General features: G+C 39.5%; 1 pseudogene; it reads right to left on the bottom strand.

The window, feature by feature from the left end:
• Positions 1–248: 248 nt before the first annotated feature.
• LOC145111407 (uncharacterized) lies at positions 249–4,900 on the bottom strand (annotated as a pseudogene).
• Positions 4,901–17,269: the final 12,369 nt, after the last annotated feature.

The raw sequence follows: 17,269 nt of genomic DNA on the forward strand, positions 1-17,269 counted from the left end.
GTATTGTTCCTGTGTTCTAGAATGTAACTAGATTATAACCCGCGTTAAACGCGGGGAACACATAAGAAACATAAAAACGTTTATAGATATTGCATAATAATTAAAAAAGAAAATTTATGTGAAACAAATGAAAACAAACATAAACTTCAAAATCAAAACAAATTACTTGTCGAACAAATCCATAAGCAAACAATAAAAACTAATAAAAAAAAGTCCTCAAACTAAAATGTCAAATAATGATGAATGACTTAAACTTGTTCGAGCTTTTCTATTTTTGGGATCTTCAAGAAAGGAGCAGCAACACCATTCGAAGAAGACCATTCAAATGATTCGGTGGTGGTAACAATCTCAATAAGCTGCTTGACTGAAGTAGTTGTTGGCGGTAACAATCTCAAATGACTCGCTGGTGGTAAGATAGTACATTTGATTTTATTCTCAATGATCATCTCAGAGTCCAATGATGAGAACTGTAAAACAAAAAAACATTAAGCAAAAAGAGCATCATTAATGTAGAAATAAATTCATATATTACCTGTTTGAGCATCATTAATGTAGAAATAAATTCATATGTCACCTGTTTGAGCATCATTAATGTAGAAATAAATTCATATGTTACCTGTTTGATGTTAATTCTATCCGTTTATTGAAATACAAAAATTTTCAAAATTTACCAAACACTCAAACAACTGAGTATCTAATTATTATAATCTTGACCTTCCTCCTGGTAGAAGGTATGCCTTTGACCTTCCTACTATTATAATAACTTACATTCAAAGTTTTAAGATTTTTTTTTTCTTTTTTTGCAGCAAAGTGGTTTTAGCAACGAATATTGTATCTTTATGTGAAGGCCGGTTTAACTTTGACCTTGGCCATTAGTTCATTCTCAACTTCTTTCTAAGTCATTGGTTTTATATTGGGTTGTGATTGGCATATTGTTTTCAAGAACTCCAGGGTAATTTCGTTAAAAGATGTTCCAATATTATTTCTTTTAGAAATTAATTTATTTCTGTTGAGTTTAATGAAATGCTTTTATTAGATATTTTTTCCCATAAAAGAGCTTCAAGTCTAGAGAAATTAGAGTTGGTGATATTTAATCTAGGTTTCGTATTTTCTGGAAGATTGAGATCGTAAATTAAATATTAGATCAGGGTTTTGGTTTTCTATAGAGTTTTTAGTTTCCTAAAATTATGTATCATAATCGTATTTGAACTGTAATTGATCTTTTTCAGCTATTTTATGGTTTTTGTATCTATACATAAAATTGTTATGATTCTTTCTTTATATCAATACAAAAAGTCTTTAAAAAAATCTTATTAATAATTTAATTTTTTTATAAATATTTTTCCCATGGTTGTCACGGGTTGTAAAAGATAAACATAACCGGTTTGGAACCAGAATCAGACCGCCCCGATGCCGGTGTCGGTGCCGGTTCCATTCCCTTTACCGGTTTTTGGTTATTTTTTAAAATAATCTGTTTTCAAAGTAACATTTTTTATAGACTTTTTGTATTTGATAATTCCGTGGCTTACCATGGATAAATCAAATGAGAGTATTTTGATAAATAAGTTAATTTGAATTACAAAGCATGATGCAAGTTTAATAAATATACATATTTTGTTTTCATGGCATATGCTACTATGATTGCGAATTTGCTATATGCATATGTTACTTTACAAAAACAACAAGTGACGTCGGATTAGAAAAAAAATATATAATAAACATATAAGATTTCAATAAATATGAAAATATAATACAAATTAATAAAAAGTTAATAAACTTTTATTACAGTTGTCATCGTCTAAAAGAGGTAGAAGGATAGGCCAGACGAAGAAGTATGAGGGATTTTAATTTCTCTAATTTTTATTGATAAACTATTATGTAGGATTTGGTTTGTAGAATGTTTTTTAAGGAATTGGATCCGTCAAAAGAATTGAAATTTGAACCAAGCAATATCTGTCAAAAAAAATAATGTTTGAAATTTTTTTTATTTAAAAAGAGATTATAAGGGTATTTTGGTCTTTTCTCAAAAACAGAAGAGTTAATTGAATTTTAAAACCAATGTCAACATTTTCATTGAATTTTAAATCAATTATAAAACACCACAAGAATAAAAAATAATAAGAAAAAATACCACTTTCTTTGAATTTGACCTAACCATTGAATAATAATCGCTTATTTCCCCCCCCCCCCCCTTGGAAGTCCATCCACAATTGAGATTTCCAATTCTTTTAACTTGTCATCCTTTGTTCTCAACACTCTTAGCAACACAACCTAAGAAGTTATTTCCATTCCAATGGAATCAACGATTCCATTCCGTTCCTTAATTCCATTAAACCAGAACATAATTCTACTTTACCTGTGCTGAGTAAGGGGTAACGACTCCAATATCATAAGCATATACACCACTTTGAATCAATCTTCTTGCATGTGATATAGCAATCTCAGCTTCACCTTCATTCAATGTGCTTTCTTCTTCATCCTTCTTTTCCTCCATATCACACCTAAAAATATAATTATTTTTTTCAGAATTCATAAAATTTATAAGGTTAGATCAAATATCAAATATGCATACCCTTCAATGTCTATGAGAAGAAGAGTAGATTAGTAGAAGAAGAAGACTTCTCAACACCTTCAAGCTCATGTAGGGTATGTCCAGCAACACTTGCATGAGCTGTAATCTATCATTATAAATTAATTCATTACTCATTATTATTATAACAAATATAATTAATAGATAAATAAGGTTAATAAAAAGAAGGTCAAAATTAAATTACCTTATTGTTGTAAAGTTCTTTAGAAGACCAACTCATTATAAGTTCATGCATGCGATATTGCACAGTCATAGACATGACATCATCTCCATATAAATCTGCAAGGCGTTCAAAAAGAGTCTTTCCTAATCCCTTTTTTTCAGCTTCAACACTTCAAATTGTTGGTGATCCCCTGAAAGTAAGCACCTTGAACCCTAAAAAAATCCCGTTTACTTCAATCATCCAATATGTTGCCAATTTAAAAAAAAGGTTTTGTTTTGTTACCTTGAAAAGAGCAATCCAACAAGCAATCTCTAGGCCTGAGCAGCTTCATCAATAATGACTAAATCAAATGAAATTCCATCTAATTTTCTTGATGATGAACCTGTGAGAATTGCTAGAACGACAGATGAATTTTTAATTACATTTGTCACAGCAAGTTGTTGCCTTTTGCCTTCTTCTTTTGAAAGAACCCTAAGTTTTTATGGATTTCCCTCTTTGTGTTTTTATCTTTAGCTTTCAACAATTTACTATTTAATACCTTTATTTCTTTTCGGGTGTCATTGGCAAGAGAACTGTTATCCCCAAAGTAACACCTAACAATAATTAAAATCATTTAAAATACATTTTTTTATTAAATTAATGGTGATCCTTATAATTTATATTCCATACCTGTGCATCAAGAGCACTATCTAATACTTGAGGCAGTGACCTTGCAAGATGACCCACTCTCTCTAACTTTACTCTAATCATGACATTAAAAATTGGGACAGAATTCAATTAGAAATTTTTTTAAAAACAAATAAATTACAATTAGCTAGTGATAAAACAAATCAATCGTGATTGATGAATGATGACATAGACTAGCAATCAGATTTCCTTTTTAAAAAAAATATGTTGTTCTATTGAGATAAATATTATAAAAAAATAAAAATACATACAAATTAGACTTACAGAGTATAGACAAGCGTAGAGTATATCACCAGTAAAACAATTATTCCCAAATTCGACAATTACAGTGTGAGAGGCATGGTGACACGGTAACAAAGGCAAAGGATTTTTACACTCCAATCACATAATAATGAGATAAGGAAATCTAGAGAGCAGATTAACTACGTTATGAGATAGAAAAAGTAGCTAAAATTGTGAGGTACTTACTATCGGAGATGGGCAAGACCGCAAGAGGAGCAGGAGTAGAGACTAAACCAAAAGACAAAATTGTCACTGTGAAATAAAAAAATAAAAATAAAAAATAGGAATTTGTTTTGACAAATCAAGTGGAATCGTAAGCATTGACTTTTGCTATTCAGCAATGTACCTTTATAATAATTTGTTGGAATGTAAGGGTAAAATAGTCATTTAGTCAAAATTTGAAGTAAATCGGGTATAAAATAGCACTTTCACTGAAGAATGCTTAAAAAACCTCTGAGTTTCTTCATCATTAGTCCCCATCACACGTTGCTACAAAAAAAATGAATTTTAATAATAAGGTAGAATGTAAAAGCATTCTTTAATTCTGAAACACAACAAATTGCAAGAACTTACAACAGCTAAAAGCATATCCATAAAATAAAAATGCAAAATATCTGGCAGCAGAAATATACCCAAATTTTAAGAGCGGGTCCCACCAACCTAAAGCATCTATAAAACCTCTTAAGTGAACGAAAGTTATTAAATACCAACATGGTGATCTTATTGTTCATATACACGATACTCTTTGATTGATAAATGGATTCACTAATATATATTTTTTAAATTAGTATGTAGATGATAACCAAAAATATTACCACATAGCTTCAGGAGGGTGAAGACGGTGGCAGCAATGCAGAAAACCATGGATATAGCAACCCAGAAATGCTGAAAAATAATAGAATTTTTAGACTATAAGGACAATGGTCTCTTTCAATTAACTTTGAGAACAAAAGTGAAGGCATTTACATATGAATATACTTTCTTTATGAAATGAACTTACAGGAAGTGTCTCCCATATTACATCATCGCTCACATTTCCATCATCTCCAAGTAATAAGGCCTTGTTCTGTTATATACATTGCAAATTAACAGAATCCAGTTGTAAAGGGAATAGAAAATTTTCAAAAAATAAATAAACACCTGAAATTGTCAACAAGAATGGTTACTTTAAATGCCATAGGAGGAAGGAAGACAACCTGCAGGATTACAGGTTTAGATTTATTAACTAAACAAAAAAATTAGTATGGAATTAGAAGCTTGAATGAAAACAATATATATGATATTATTATGTTAACAGTTAATAGAATAACATCATATGTTACAATAATATCCTTCAAACTATAACAACCACCAATATTTCACAGGATTTATAGTTTTTATAACTTGGATATGTGAAGGCTTGTTGCAATCAGTTTTCTGTCAATGATGCACTTACAACTTTTCTCAAGACCTATGAGGCATTTCATCGAATGGGTGGTGAGCAAAAGCTGAAAATTTCCACTCATGCCAAATGGAAAGCTACATATCTTACTCCTTCAGGAGGATTCGAAGTAACGATTGGGGAGATGGTTTTGCAATACGCTACAATCATCCATACAATCAAAAAAAGTGAGGGAAGGAAGCAGGTCCTCAACAACAGTGTCTCTGGCTAGTGTTTTACAGGGATTTGATCATACTATTGAGAGGGAAGAAGTTTTAGGTAAGCATGTGAGGGTTAATGGGGAATGGATGCTAGGTTACCTTCTTGTAGGCTGTAACGACGGCGTACGGAGAGCAGTGGTAACAAACGGTTTCCGGAGACTCAAGAGATAAAGGGAAGAGAAATAGGAGATGTGGTTTGACGATGTTGTTGGTGTGCAGAGGAGATTAGGGTTTTCAACATGTAGAACGTAGAAGATAAGATTGTAAGTTACGATCGGACGCGCTGTATATTTTGGTAAAGGTGACGTCATCAAAAAGATCAAAGGTAGAAAAGTTAGGATTGAAATTCAATCAAGGGTTCTGATTTCTTCGTTGGTGAATTAAAGGTTCTCTTTTAATAATATTTAAAGATATGCACTGAATCCCTAAACTATACCTATTATAGTTTACTAGTATATTTGTTTGAACTGCTACTAATTTGTAGAAAAGACTCAATTAGCAATTGAGCTAAGCATGTACTTTAAAAATGGGGTTGTATAAACAACAATCTAACATCTTTTAAAAGAGCTTTTGAATTGATTTAATAACTTATAAAAAACATAAGAATTCCTTTTGTGTGATGGTTATTATAGGTAAATATTATCACAATTTAATTGTGCTTAACTTCTATCCCCCCCCCCCCCTTAAAAGCATTTAAAACCATTTAAAAGATAGATTATAGGGGTATGAACTCACCTTATGTGGGTGATTCAATTGAAGACTGGAATAAGGATGATAGGTTCCACGAACGAAGTCCCGAGACACAAATGAGTCCTAAATAGCATGTAATGATACATATAGTCATGAAATTAGTGAATCTAACTACAAAGGCGATTAGGAAACAACCTAGGATGCAATAATAACTCACCACAAGAGTGTTAGAAGCAAATTGAAAGGCTGAAATGAAGTTCACGGCCAAGCTTGATGGTTCACGGCCTTGGAAGGGATCACGGCCTAAGAACACATGAGTGTTCACGTCTAAGTTTGAAGGGTTCACGGCCCTATGAAGGGTTCACGGTCGTGAACTCTTGAAGATCTTGAAGATTTTGGTGATTAGCAAGTGCTTGAAGGCCCTTTGTTGTTTTCCAAGAAGATACAATAGAAAAAGGGTGTTTAAGGTAAGAAAAGAATGTTTCTTGAGGATGATACTTGAGAGAGAATTGGAGGATCACGGCCAAGGAAGAAAGAATTGAAAGAAAATCAGCCATCTCATATAAATAGGGACTAGTTCACCACCTAAGGAGTGTTCACGGCCGTGAACATGGTTTGCGGATGTGAACCTCACTTGATGAGGTTTTATGGCTCGAATGTTGATCTAGGCTCTCGGTTCTTACGTGGTTCACTTCCTAACATGCAACCCTTACGTATACTCGGTCTAGAAACCTATAAGTTTGACCTTAAGTTGATGTGTTTGACCTTACAAGGTAGAAATTTTTGGGTTGTGACAGTTGCGAAACCCAACCTTAGCTTCTACTTCTTTGTATCTAGTCTTTTCTAACTTCTTGCTAATAAAATTATGTCTAAAACCCTAATGGACAGCTTAGGCCTTAAGCTATACAAGGAAGCTACTGGAATAGGGCCTTAGGGCCGAAATTAGAGATGGACACCTCCTAATTTCGTCTATGCCTAGTCCAAGAGGCTCCTCAGCCCAATACTCAACTATCACACATTTGACAGTTTAAGTCCCTGATATTAAATTAATATCTTTTAGCCTCTTAGGATAAAAGGAACAGATAAACTTCGACTTATATGCATTTACTATTCACTAATCAAATCATACACAACATTGTTTTTTATAACATCAAGTTACTGATGCGTTTACGCATTATGAATGCATAACCAATTAGCAAACAATAAACCATATATCTAGGTTTTAAGACCATATGATATTATCGTCTTGCGATCACTCGAGATAAATTCCATGAAGTGATTCCAGCAAGCGTGGGTTTATTCCAATGCTCAAATCAGACTCATAAGCACTCATGAAAGTTGTAGCAAACTTTTGCTATGTCTAATACACTTTAGACAATCTACACACCAATTCATGACAGTCTTCATTCATACCTACTTCCAACGTATGAACGACTGTGGACCATTCGAATAATCTCATTATTCAGGAAGTCAAAACATGCAAAATGAAACAATAGGTAAACAATTAACATAAGACAGTAACATTACTAATAAATAATACTCTTTTATTTAATCATCAAATGTTAATTACAGTTTATCTATTACACGTTTCTAAACTATCTAATCTAAACTAATATCGTCCTTCAACCCGATGCTCCTAGCGTGCTGCAAGTGCTTAACCCTGCTCAGTCCCTTCGTAAGCGGATCTACTGGGTTATCCTCTGACGATACCATCTTTACTACGAGGAGTCCTTCTTCCACCCGATGTCGAATAAAGTGATATTTTCTGTCGATATGTCGATATCTGCCGTGATCCCTCGGTTCCTTGGTCAAGGCAACCGCTCCCTCATTATCACAGAAAATTTCCATGTGCTCCTTTATGGCTGGCACAACTCCAAGGTCTCAAATGAAGTTCTTCAACCATATTGCCTCCTTTCACGCTTCGCTCGCTGCAATGTACTCTGATTCGCACGTTGAATCAACTACAGTCTCTTGCTTGGAACTTTTCCAAGTCACTGCTCCTCCATTTAGGGTAAAGACCCAGCCCGACTGCGAACGGTAGTTGTCTCTGTCGGTCTGAAAACTAGCGTCACTGTACCTTCGCACTCTTAAGTCATCACTCCCACCGAGGACCAGAAACCATTCCTTGGTCCTTCGAAGGTACTTAAGAATATTCTTGATTGCGGTCCAATGTGCTTTGCCAGGATTCCCTTGATATCTGCTGACGATACTCAAAGCGAAGGCCACATCAGGGCGAGTACAAGTCATAGCATACATGATCGAGCCAATCGCGGAAGCGTAAGGTACTCGACTCATCTCTGCTATCTCGACTTCAGTACTCGGACTTTGAGTCTTACTCAACTTGGCATTACTTTGGATCGGTAACTCCCCCCTTCTTTGAATTCTCCATACTAAAACGTTTTAGTACCTTGTCCAAGTAAGTATTCTGACTAAGTCCTATTAGTCTCTTACTTCTGTCTCTCACTATCCTTATTCCCAAAATATAGGAAGCCTCTTCGAGGTCCTTCATAGCGAAGCACTTCCCAAGCCAGGACTTAACCTCCTGCAGTGTCGGGATGTCGTTTCCTATGAGTAGTATGTCATCGACATATAATACGAGGAAGCTAACTATACTCCCACTGGCTTTGACATATACACATGATTCATCCTCGCTTCGTAGAAAACCAAACTCTTTGACTTTCTCATCGAAACAAAGATTCCATCTGCGAGACGCTTGTTTAAGTCCATAAATGGACTTCTCAAGCTTGCACACTCTATTGGGATGCTTCACATTGACAAAACCCTCTGGCTAAGCCATGTAAACATCCTCAGCCAACTTCCCATTAAGGAAAGCGGTTTTGACAACCATCTGCCATATTTCATAGTCATGAAATGCAGCAATGGCCAGCATCACCCTAATAGACTTTATCTTGGCAACCGGTGAGAAGGTTTCATCATAGTCAACTCCAGGAGTTTGAGTGAAACCCTTCGCGACCAATCGTGCCTTATATGTGTGCACATTCCCATCCATGTCGGTCTTCTTCTTGAAGATCCACTTGCACCCGAGCGTCTTACGTCCGGGTACATGGTCAACCAAATTCCAAACTTGGTTGTCATACATGGACTGAATCTCGCTGTCCATCGCCTCTTTCCACTTCGCGGATTCCGAGCCTGCCATGGCTTCCTTATAGCTGTTAGGTTCGTCCAGATTCACTAGTGTACTATCACTAATGAACATATCCTCTTCGGTAGTAATATGAAAACCATAAAACTGGGGTTGAACCCTAACTCTATCGGAACGTCTAAGAGGTAAGGACTCGTCAATCGGTTCAACCGGAGTTTCCTCCTCGGGTTGAGCGCCAGCGTTAGAGGTTCCTTCAACGCTCGACTCTTGAATCTCTTCAATATCGATTTGCCTCCCACTGTCTCCTTGGCTTATGAGTTCTCGTTCTCGGAAAACCCCTCTCCTCGCAACGAAGACAACGTTGTCACTCTGTAACAACCCAAAAAATTTCAAGAAATTTTCGTTTTTAATTAATAAAACACATTCGCATAACCCATGAAATCCCAACATAATTGTTTTCAAATCAGTATTCATTACAACTTATTTGATTCATCAGAGTGTCCCCAAAACATGTCAATAAAAGAGAGATAGAGTGCACGCCGCGCCATCACGCCTTGCCTGTGCCCTTGGGCTCAGATGTACCTGAAACAAACCAACAACCTGTAAGCTAAATGCTTAGTGAGTCCCCCAGAGCATACCACACACAATACACATACACATATCTTGTTAACTAATTAAAGCTACACACATATCACATAAGCCATGCATACATAAAACATGTAAGAATGTCATGGGCTACCCCACATGGTCTTTACCTAGGACTGCCATGGGCTACCCCACATGGTCTTACATCCAACGACATGGGCTCCCCCACATGGTCTTTACCTAGGACTGCCATGGGCTATCCCACATGGTCTTACATCCAATGTCATGGGCTACCCTACATGGTCTTGACCTAGGACTGCCATGGGCTACCCCACATGGTCTTACATCCAAAACATGCCATCACATATCATATCAAATCACAAAATGACTAATACATAAATCATAATCACATAATGGGCCAGCCTTGGTGCCTTAGACCCATGGGTATGGTGAGAAGACTCACCTCTGCCTGCTGAATACAAAAGTTGTTCTCCTAACGGTCTGTAACCCCCCGTGCTAAATAGTAATATTAAACAATGTTAGGACTTTAGTTATTCAAAGGAAACCCAAACTCCAAACCCTTCCCTAAGGCCCAATTATCCATCCCTTGCTAATGGGCCCAAAGTCCAAGTCCAAAATCCCTAATGGGCCTCTTGGCCCAATAAGGCCCAATCAATATGTGCATGGCCCATAATAGATGATATGACCCATAATTCTCAAAATACCACCATGCCCAATAATCAAATGAGGCCCAATTAACTCTAAGGCCCAAAACGAATTCGGCCCAACGGTGATGCGTACGCTTAGCGTACCATCCTGGTACGCACAACGTACTGGGGTTCTAGAGCTTACACGCAGTGTACACTGGGTTACGCCCAGCATACTAACAGATTAAGCACTTTTCCCATTAAGTGCTTAATACTTGATCCTTCTACGTCCAGAAGTCAGATCCAACCCCATTAAGACGACCTAAGGCATAAAGTTGGCAACTTTATGCCTTTGCATGTCTCAAATGCTCCCAACACCCCCATTAAGTCATGTGTAAAGCTCTTAGCCCATGCATGAGGTCAAAATACCCATCAAGACTCCATTTTTATGTTGAAAAATGACTAAGGGACCTCAGATCTGTCATTTCCATCCTTGGAGTTGCTCAACTCACCAATGGAGATCCAAACTCAACCAAAAAGGGGAAAAACTAGGAAAACCCTAGCTAGATCTAGAGATTAAGAAGGAAAGGTCCAAGCTTTTTACGTCGAGAAGCTCCTCAATGTCGAAAATGGTCAGATCCTTGAAGCCAAATGACACTCCTAGCTTCCTTGGCAACTTCTTGTTCTTAGATGAACACTAAAAGAACCACCAATGCACTCTTAAGCTCAAGCTACACTCACAAATGATATTAGGGTTTTTAGGGACGTTTGAAGGTGAAGGAGGCTGTTAAAGATGAGGTCCAAAGGATTTAAGGATGTTTATATAGGGCTCAAGTCCGATTTTTAGGTTTTGAACAAGCTGGCACGTACGCCCGGCGTACTCCTGGTACTCCCAGCGTACGTGCTGCTACTCCGCGTTCCTCCTCACCAAGTACGCTAAGCGTACTCTTAAGTACGCCCAGCGTACTTAAGGGTCTCTTATGCCAATATCAAGATACTTCAAGGGCTATAAGGTCATACGTGCTTTTGGGTGTTACAAATCTCCCCCACTTGAACTAGACTTTGTCCTCGAAGTCCGTTGCTGTAAAAAATTTGGGGTAATGCTCCCGCATCTCCTCCTCGGGCTCCCAAGTCCATTCAGAACCCTTCATGTGTTGCCATTGTACCTTTACCAACGTCACTTCTTTGTTCCGAAGACCCTTCGTCTTTCTATCTAAGATGGCGACCGGCTTTTCGACAGAATTTAAACTCCCATCCACCTGAATGTCATCCAAAGAAACAACTGCAGACTCGTCAGCAACACACTTCCGAAGCTGGGACACGTGGAAAGTATTATGAATCTGACTAAGCTCCTCAGGGAGTTCTAAGCGATATGCCACCTTGCCCACCCGGGCCGTGATCCTGAACGGGCCTATGAACTAAGGCCCCAACTTGCCCCTCTTTCGAAACCTGATAATCCCTTTCCAGGGCGACACCTTCGGTAATACAAAATCCCCCACCTGAAACTCAAGATCCGAACGCCGTCGGTCAGCATAACTTTTCTGACGGCTTTGCGCGACTCACAACGGGTCGCGCACCTGCTGAATCAGCCCGGTAGTCTTGAGCACTACCTCAGTGCTCCCCATGACCCGGTGCCCAACATCGTCCCAACACACCGGGGTCCTGCACCTCCGGCCATATAACATCTCGAATGGAGCTCGGTCAATACTGGCATGGTAATTATTATTATATGAGAAGTCTGCCAGTGGGAGGTATGTATCCCAACTCCCTCTAAAATCCAGCACGCATGCTCGAAGCATATCCTCCAGTGTCTGGATCGTCCTCTCACTCTGACCGTCAGTCTGAGGATGGTACGCCGTACTGAAATGTAATTGAGTGCCCAGCTCCTCGTGGAACTTCTTCCAAAACCTGGAAGTAAACCGGACATCCCTGTCGGAGACCACAGACACGGGCACCCCGTGTCTAGCCACTACCTCACGCACATAAATATCTGCCTACTTCTCCACAGATATACTCTCGGAAATCAGAATAAAGTGGGCACTCTTCGTCAGTCTGTCTACGATCACCCATATAGCGTCCACTCCCCTCGCCGTCCTAGGAAACTTTGTGATGAAATCCATAGTGATATCTTCCCACTTCCACATGGGAATGGGTAGTGGCTAAACCTTTCCATGAGGCCGATGGTGCTCGGCCTTGACCTTCATGTAGGCCAAACATCGCTCCACGAACCAAGAAATCTCCCGCTTCATGCAGGGCCACCAATATCCCAGCCTCAAGTCCCTATACATTTTCGTAGCTCCAGGGTGTATAGAGAACTTGGACATGTGCGCCTCCACTAATAGTCTTTATCTCACTCCCCCTGCCACTGGTACCCATACTCGACCACATTGCGTCAGAAGGCCGCGGCTATCCTTCACAAACAAAGGATATTGCCCCCGAATCCGCTCGACCTTCCAATTCTCCTTCTTCACCCCCTCGACCTGAGCCACTTTGATCATATCCAACAAAGGAGAAGTCATCGTCATCCGCATACAAATGTCCCTAATCGGGGACCTCGCCGTCTTGCGGCTCAATTCATCAGCCACCACGTTGGCTTTCCTTGGGTGGTATAGAATCTTGCAATTATAATCCTTCAGCACATCCAGCCACCTCCTCTGCCGCATGTTAAGGTTCTGCTGATCCATCAAATACTTCAGACTCTTGTGATCGGTATAGATAGTAAACCGCACTCCATATAAATAGTGCCTCCAAATCTTGAGGTCAAACACCACTGCCCCCAACTCCAGGTCATGGGTGGTGTAATTCGCCTCATGAGGCTTCAACTGCCTCGAGGCGTAAGCTATCACATGTCCCCTCTGCATCAGTACCGCACCTAACCCTGAAATCGATGCGTCGCAGTACACCACCAAATCATCTAACCCCTCAGGTAGTACTAGCATCGAAGCCTCGCATAACCTCTGTCTCAGGGTCTCAAAAGCCATCTGCTGGTCCGCACCCCACCGAAAAGTCACATTTTTCTTGATTAAGTGGGTCAATGGCACAGCAATCTTGGAGAAATCCTGGATAAATCTCCGATAGTAACCCGCTAAACCCAAGAAACTACGAATCTCAATGCATTCCTCGGTACTTCCCACCGCATCACAGCCTCCACCTTGGCTGGATCAACCGAAATACCCTCTTGATTGATGACATGCCCCAAGAACTGTACTTCCTGCAGCTAGAAGTCACACTTGGAGAACTTCACATACAGTTTCTCCGCCCTCAGGGTCTCTAATACCTCCCTCAGATGTTGCTCATGCTGCTCCCTGGTCTTAGAATAGACCAGGATATCATCAATAAAAACGATCACCGACCGATCCAGCATCGGTCTGCATACCCTGTTCATAAGATCCATGAACGCTGCTGGGGCATTGGTGAGCCCAAACGGCATCACCACAAATTCATAATGCCCATACCGAGTCCTGAAAGTCGTCTTCGGTATATCCTCATCCCGAATCCTCATCTGATGGTATCCCGACCAAAGATCAATCTTGGAGAACCACGACGCACCCTGCAGCTGATCGAACAAATATCGATCCTTGGCAATGGATAACGATTTTTCACCGTTAGTTTATTCATCTCCCTATAATCGATGCACATCCTGTGCGATCCATCCTTCTTTTTCACGAAGAGAATCGGTGCTCCCCACGGGGAACTGCTCGGACGAATGAACCCTCAGTCTAGCAGCTCCTGGAGCTGCGTAGATAGCTCATGCATCTCCGGCGGTGCCAACCGGTAGGGTGCCTTTGCTATCGGAGCGGCACCCGGCACCAAGTCAATGTGAAACTCTACCTACCTCTCCGGAGGCACTCCTGGTAATTCTTCGGGGAAGACATCCCGAAAATCCTATACCATCGGCACACTACCCATATCTGTCATGGTCTCTACCCTCATATCTGTGACATAAGCCAGAAATCCTGTGCAACCCTGCTGTAAAAACCTCCTAGCCCTTGCTGCCGAACAGAGGCTCGATCCCTGCGAGGCCCTCTCACCCTGAATAACCAATTCTCCCCCACTTGGGGTTCGAACCCTGACCAACTGGCGCTCGCAATCGATCATGGCCCTGTGGGCCCCCAACCAATCCATCCCGAAAATCACTTTCAACCCTCGTAATGGTATCGGAACGAGATCAACACGGAACCTCCCGCCCAATACATTCAGTACACAATCCCGATATACCCTTGCAGTACTAACGGTGCGGTCGTCTGCAATCTCCACCTCGAGCGGGGAATCCAAGGTCCCCGGCGCGTCTCCGAACTTCTTGCTAAGTGTAAGAGATATGAATGATCGGGTAGCACCCGAGTCAAACAAGACATGTGCCGACATACCGTTGACCAAAAAGGTCCCTATATATGCAATATATATATACATAAGTCATACAATCATAATGAGCAGAGAAATAATAGATACGTACCAGCCACGACATCTGTGACAACCGTCAATTTCTGGTCAAGTCAAAGTCAAATAAAGTCAACAAGTCAAACCGATCAACTCAATTAACCTTGTATATTAGGGTTTACATTATGTTACTACTGTACAACTCGCTATTTTAATAAGAAGTTATCACTTGGAAAATTCATAGGTTCGGAATTCTTAAGCCCTAATCAGGGTAAGTGATGAAACTACTTGGTAAAACATTATTTCGTACCCCTCGGGGGCGTATAACATTCATAACAAGGCTTAACGGGGTTTACAAACCTTGCGTTGCGAAGCTAAACATCCAAAAAGTTCACAAACGAAGTCTCTCTCAATCTCCCTTTATCAATCTCTCTCTCTCCTAAATCTCTCCCAAATCTCTCTCAAAACTTTTATAATCATTTGGGGCATCCCGACCCTTAACTTAGTCAAAAACAACTCGAAACGGGAAGTTTATGCGAAAAACAGCTCTAGAGAAGCGAAACCCTCTTAAGGAACCGAACCTCTCATTAGAACCGAGACTAGCTTAAGAACCGAACTCATGAGGACCGAAACTGCCATGGACCGAAACCTTCTACAAGAACCGAACCCGAAGGTCCAGTTCGGGCCCGAAACCTGTACAACCGAAGGTCCCATCGGACCGAACTACCCTTCGCTTCTCGCCTGCTTTCGCTTTCGGTTCCCTCTGACGGCTTCACCTGCGAGACTACTCAGACCGAACCCTTCTCTCGGTCTCATCCAACAACCGAACTCTCCTCTCGGTTCTAAGCACCCAAGGACCGAACCTTCGGCCCTGAACTCGGATTTTCGCAGCTTCGCCCTTATTTCCTGGTTTTCGACCCCGACTTCGTTTTAAGCTCGTTTTTCGTGATTTTAACGCGGGATTTTCACCCAAACTCGTGTTTTGACGTAAGATACCCTATATTATCATATTTTAATAACATTTTAAAAGGGGAGGATCTTAAACTAAAAATAATATCTATTGGGTGAAATTTTGTGATAGAGTGTTGACTTTCCCTAAAGTGTTACACAAGCTATCCCCCATACCCTCATAGGACAACCCTCAGTCACTATTCATCCCTACCTAGTCAACTATTTGTCCTTTGACACCCCTCCTCCAGCTGCATAGCTTCATCAAAAGCTGGAAACTCTCATATCTCCTTCCACTTTACTCACTCTCTCACCAAAAAGCAAACACCTCTCTCTCTCACTTTTCCTTTCTAGAACTCGAGATTTCAAGGCTATTCTTGAGCTTTTGACTCCAGTATTGGTAAGTATATTCATCCTACACTTGAATATTCTACACTCCTTCACTCAAATCATGAATCTCTTATACAAATATCGTCATATTTGTGCCTAGGATCTTCGAATCTTCAAGTATCTCCCAAGTGTTCTTGACTTGGAAACCTTTCTTCTTCCACCTTCATCTCAGGGAATAACTCAAGTTGAGTTCATACCCCCACATTTTCATGTTTTCTTCAAGTTTTAGGGGGATAATACAAGTTAAAATACCAAGAACTTAACTAAACTCAAACATCAGCTTTCAACAGGAAAGTTTAGTTCCATTCACGGACTGTTTTGACCATCTTAAACTTAATATCTTTCAAAACTGTTTAATATGCTGATATTGAAGGTTCATACCTTTAAAATGAATACTTGCACATCTCCATACGATTTTTATACAATTTATGGTGATTTTTACAAAATTGCCTATCATTTCAGAAACGAATTCGGACCAGTCTGTGAATATGAACATTTTAACACAAGTTAGAGACTTCTAAAAATCATAATAAAAATTGTGAATAAACTAGACACATTTTCTAAACTCTCAGAGTTTATGGATTTGGTTTTTGACATCATATGATTTTTCTATGACTTTTCTAAAACAGTGTAGAAAAGTTAAAAACGAGTTAACAGCTTACAATTTTCGTAACACTTTGTAACATGTTGAGCAAAGTGTAATCTTTGATAAATTCATATTTTGCATGTGCTTTTCTGTTGGGATATATTTATATAATAGAAAATATTCCCTGAAATATAAGATTCCTTTGTAATTACTATAGGGTAAACTATAATAGGTATAGTTTACGGATTCCACATTTCAAACACACTACACGTAAACTCGTTATCGTAAATTGTGAGACACGTCTTCATTGTACTCTTTGAGTACTGGTTAAAAATTCCTGAATTAGTTATAGCCAGAGTCTCTTGTAGGGAGAGCATGATAATTGTGTATAGATCTATATTGGGATTGACAACCCACACCCATGCTGCTAAGACAGTCCGATCGGCCGATCGGGGGTGACAAATGTCATTTCGATTCCGACGTCTGAAAAACGTCGCGGCAGGCATCTCTGTTATAGTATGGTTATAGCGACTCACATAGGGAGATAACGATACATATAGTTTACGGGAATTTTTACTTA

The sequence above is a fragment of the Lactuca virosa genome, chromosome 5, assembly GCF_052849685.1.
Source record: "Lactuca virosa cultivar CGN04683 chromosome 5, Lactuca_virosa_CGN04683_v6, whole genome shotgun sequence".
Classification (NCBI taxonomy): domain Eukaryota; kingdom Viridiplantae; phylum Streptophyta; class Magnoliopsida; order Asterales; family Asteraceae; genus Lactuca; species Lactuca virosa.